Source organism: Micrasema longulum, unplaced genomic scaffold, assembly GCF_059751315.1.
Source record: "Micrasema longulum isolate JH-2025_06_02 unplaced genomic scaffold, ASM5975131v1 h1tg001122l, whole genome shotgun sequence".
Lineage (NCBI taxonomy): Eukaryota > Metazoa > Arthropoda > Insecta > Trichoptera > Brachycentridae > Micrasema > Micrasema longulum.
Window position 1 is genome coordinate 150,713 of NW_028278310.1, and position 5,692 is coordinate 156,404.

The window sequence follows — 5,692 nt, forward strand, 5'->3', positions numbered from 1 at the left end:
CGTTTTATGGATCCAGTTTCTTGGATTTTTTTTAATAAAAACCTCACTGCACCTTCTGAATACCCAACTCGACGAGATATTTCACAATTAGATATGTTTTCTTGCGACAATGTGATTATTTTGGATTTTATCGCAATCGACATTTGCTTTGCACTTTCCATGATTGTTGTGTTATGTTCACTCAAACGCGGGTAAAACAAGACTGTTGAGACATTTTAAAATGTAAATATTGTAGAAAGGTGACAAATAGTGTCCTTAATTTATTAAACAAAAGAAAGAGGTATCGATAAAGGATTTCTTAGAAAAAGGGTTCAGTAAAGTCAAGGGGCGCGGTAGCAGGTAAACTCGTAATTTTTTTTGTCTTGCGGTGTATATATATTAAATTAACACAATCGTAAGTTTCAGATTAATTATTGTATTTACTTAAAATTAGATATGTACGTATACATGATTATTTTTGTGTTTCGGATTACATAAATTGTGAGGATATGCGGTGACAGGGAATTTCGATAAATGGGTATTTAAACATTGTTTTCCTGTCACTGTCTTGAAGTCGGCCTAATGGTGTAATGGTCAGCGCGTTTGCCTACCATGCAAGAAGTCTCGGGTTTGATTCTTGACATGGTTGATATAAAATATTTATACACCAGAATATTTCATAGTTCCTGGACTGGGACCTGAAGCGTGAGACTGATTATCTTACCATGATAAAACAAAAATGATCAAGATACGCTGTAATTGGTATACCAATGAATGATGATGAGGTATATGTAATGTTTTTTCGTCGTGGAGTTTGGATTTTTGTAATTTTTGCCATTATGTTACATTTTACGCCTTTATTGTACCTATCTTGTATATAAAATTTAAGTTTGCGACTATTTTTATAAAAATAAATAAATAAAAACATTTTTTTTTTTAAGGCATAACCCGCTAAAAATATATTTTAGAGGCTTGTCAGCAGGTGGGAAAGAAATGATGTGAAAGGAAATTATGAAAAATACGCCACAACACCCAGACCAATTTAGAAAATATCTTTCTAGGATTTCCTTAATGCAACTGGCGGGAATCGAACCCGCGACACCAGTTTCACGGTAATCCGTCTAACCAACTGCGCCACGGCGACGGACCTGTGCGTTGAAATTTTGGTATGACCCTATTTTAACTGAATAATTCTTAAAAATATGATATCTTTTTAAGTTCATATGACACCTTTCTTGCGGTTCGCTAATTTAATTTTTAAGTTAAGAATTAAAAAAAAAAAAATAGTATCTAAAATAGTCTATCTCCAAACAGGCATACGAAGCTAATCTCACTTTTGAGTAATGATCGCGATGCACTTATGTTGTACAAATTAAATGTCCTGTGTACATTTGAGTATATTTATATAGGTCATCAAATAATTATTTTAAGACAAAATCACAAAAATAAAACAAAAAAATAATCTAACAAATAAACCACTAAACAATAACAATTTAACAAAATACAAATTACTTAGGGAACGATTTAACTTAATATTCACAAAAAAAAGGTATCACTCTACACATCATTATAGGAAATTTAATTGTGTAAAAATAAATATGTTTTTTATATACCTACATTAGATAGGCGCAATTAACTGTTCTGGAAATGTTTAATTTAGTTTTTAATGTGATTCCAATTCGCCTTCTTATTTCAAAAGCAATATCAAAGTGATCTTAGAGTGAGTTTTGCGTTTTCTTTCAAAACTTTAACCCGGATAATTGTAATGGTCAATACAATTATTCGGGCTTAAAAACACCAAATACATATCATTATATTCTAACCTCAAGTAAGTTGTTGATTACAAATGAGATATTTATGATATTATGACGGTCAAGTTTATTATTTGTGTTGGTCTAAGCTTGTTACGTGATAAAAATGTACTATTACGGTTATGTTTGTACGAACCGACATCTCGATGGGAGTTCGCCTAATTTTCGTTGTACATGTTGGCGATGTCAGTAAATGAAATCTCGATGTCACCGGTGGCGTTGGATGTAATCTGAATACCCATTCCAGTGGGCGTTTTACCTTGCTGATCCGGGATATATCCAAGATTAAGTCATGTTCTTTGGCAACGGAGTTAAAACTGTGGGCCGTGTTTATTATGCTCGTTCAACGCGATAAACTTTAGCCCTAATAATACTATTTCAGAAAAAATAAATAAAATTTTGACTCTAAATATATAGACTGTAGGTGTTATATTTCAACATATAAAGATTCATTCTTAATTCGATTTAGGCTTACCTCGTGAGGCATAAAATAAGAAAATAAAATTTTATTTAATTTTAAGTAATCAATTTATTTCATTTTGGTAGTATACATAATACATAAACCAATATTTACATTTCGTTTATTAAATTTAGGTGACATCTGCTCCTTTTCTAAGACTTTTATTTTTAAAAATATGAACTGTGTTTTAACTGTATAAAAACAATCCATTAATTTACATACACAATTCGTAACTGTCTTAATTTATTCATTTGCCTTACAGACAGTTGTACAAATAAAATTTGAACACCTAGTTATACCCTTACTTTTTAACAATAAATATGCAAAAGTAATTAAAAAACAAAACATTGCTACAAAATCCAGATAAGAATTTGTTCTATGATACTCTTAATTTATGGAATGTTGAAAGATACTTAGTACTTATGGTTGTGTTTGACATTTTTAAATGTGGTAATGATGAGAAAGCCTATAATTGGATTCTAATACTGTGTGCCATTTAATATTTTATTCATAAATAGCTCATGTATGTTGGGCTACCTAAAAAAAATTAAGTAAAAATTAAATAAAAATTAATTCACATTAGAATTCTGAGCCCTTTATTCGATGTATTTCAGATTTTCATCTGAAAATAATAATTACATTGACATACCTTTTCAAACTAAAACCGAAGACAAGTGTTTTTGGCTATATGTATGTTATGAAGTAAAAAATCCTAAAAAAGAAATCAGGGGGTGATAAGTCCGTCTTGTTGTGTAGTGGTTAACGCATTCGCCCATCATTCTTAAAGTACACGATTTGATTCCTGGCACAGCATTTGTGAAATAAATGTAAGTTTAAAAAGTACTTCACTGCAATATTTCACTATCTTCTTTCATCTTCATCACTTTATTCGCGTAACAAATAAACGGAAAACGCTGCTTATGAGAAAAACTATGATATATTTTCAAGTAGTGATAAAAATTAAATTTTTTACATTAAAAAAAATTATAAACTCTTCAAGCATTTTTTAAAGGTACGCTTTTCTTTAGTAAAGGGGAATCGAAAATCCTACACTTTTTTATGCGTATTGTTTTTGGCACTGGTAATTTTATACAAGCTTGGAGAAATTCCATTCACCGTCACTGGGCTCAGGTAAACGAAATTAGTCAAGAGATTATGAAGGGTTAAGTATCACCAGCATTCCTGGTATTATGTTTCTTTGCCTTACACGTAAAAGTTTGTGAATCTTCGCTGTAAAATAAGACGCCTGATCGCCATGTTGATACCATTCGGTAGCTGTACCGAGCTGAGTGGGAACATTGTGAAATCAATCCATATTGTTCAGGATCTTGTGAAACGATGATAAATGAATCGATGGTATCAAAAATGGAACAATTTGGTAGCTACATAATGTACAGAATGATGTTTTAAAGATCATCTTTGACGTAATTATAATACATGTTCATGAGGTGTAATTACGAATTTTGAATTCGTTTGGTTCATGCGCTCTTTTGCATTGTCATATATATTTCTTTTTTAAAGTATATTTGGACCACTGTATTCGGTAGATTTACTTGTCATGTACAAGGCTGAGGTACTCGGAAAAAATCTTTATTATTTATCTTGGAAATGGGATGTTCGATCACTGATTTTGGTTTATTACCTTTATGAGTCTAATCACCATTGTTGCAAAGTCCAAAAACAATGGCGCGTGATAACTACTTTTAACGACAATGTGAATATCTGTCAAGGATATTCCGTATTTGCGCGTTGCGTTTGGCGTTGTAAACTGAAAAATAGGCACTAAAATAACAGATGTTCGATACTCTGTGAAGAAATATCATCGCATGAACAATAGTCATCATTCCTTAATTTAAAAAAAAAAACGGTAAAAATTTGTGTCGTTTCGAAATTACTTTGGTGATGACGACGGAAGTTTGCTGCATCAGCCAGCGTTGGGAAAAACATTTTAGTGATTTTACCCGTAGAAGAAGCGTTGTAATGATCCTCCCAACGCTGCGTCGTATTTTGTTTTATACAGCGCTAAAGGGAAATTCTGAGAAGAAAGGTGCCGTTTTTTTACAAGTTGCGGCTCTTGTTCGTTTATCTGCTCTCTCATTCCGTACGATACCAGAATGTTCTCTTTTCCAGCATGTTTGAATAATCATCCCTTTAATTTTTAGATGCTTAATTTTACTCTGAATATCTACAATGAATGGATTTACCGAGCATTTACAAGCCTACATTTGAAACGTTTCGCGGCACTCTTCACATGTTTCATTCTTACAGACATTACAACCAGTGCTTTCGTTAATTGCAACAAGAATAACATGTTTAAAGATAATAAATTACATAAATAATAATGTCCCATTCAAATTTGTTTTTGGGTACTAACTTTATAACATTTCGTAAAAAATGACACTGTTTTCTAGCTTCGAGGCTTGTTTTTAATGGTAATTATACGTTTTAAATATTTAAAATGTCTTGCGCCAGCATTGAATCATTTTAATTAAAACAATAGAAACATGGAGTCCATTTTATAGCTGGCCAAAAAGCCTCGAGAGTCCATTGGACTAAATCAGAAAACGATATGATTTAAGAACCTTTTGCACCGAGGTACTTAGTACCTATACTTACACAGCGAATTAAGTTTCTGATTGAGATATTTTATTTCACATTTATAAACAAAATATAATTGCTGTAATGAATCACAAATCGAGGTATGAAAGTAACTTTTTATCTTCCGTCGCTCTGGGGGTTCTTGATTGTGATCGTATTTCTCAATTTTATCAATTGTCAAAATAAATATCTCATTCTGGAGTGATAGTTTTAATTGTTATCGGTAGTTTCGTGCGTAAACTGCGCACCCGCCAATACTCTGTATCTTTTAAATCTTAATCCTTCGGGTGATTTATTGCAGCACGCAATTTATTCTGCCCCACATTCGCGCGTCCCAATAACTCATGTATCGACAAGTGCCCCTAGTTATACCGAACAATCGTTTCGCAATTCGAGCCTGATTCATAAAGCTTTGTTTTTAATTTTCTGCGATAAATCTCATCGGGAAACGGCCACAGGGGTAGACCGGAAACCAGGATCAGACCAAAACTCCGTTCTTTCTTGGCCTTATTGTTTTTACTAAATATGAATTATTCGAATGCACGTATCGAATACATTCGATTGTTCTGTCCATTCGAATGCCGGCATCCATTCGAATGGATAAAATAGTCTCCTTGAGCGGATAAAAATATGTCAACTTTTAAATAAAAAAAAGTTGTTGACTTCGATTAGAAATAAGGCGTGCGTATAATTGATTGATTCGGGTCTAATTTTTCAACCACTCATGCGCTCTGTAACTGCAAGACATGTAATCTAGATTCTATTTGTAAACGATCATTTTTTGTCTGTAGCTGCAAGACGTGTTGCAATGTAGCTCCTATAAAATTATCAAAAATAACATAAT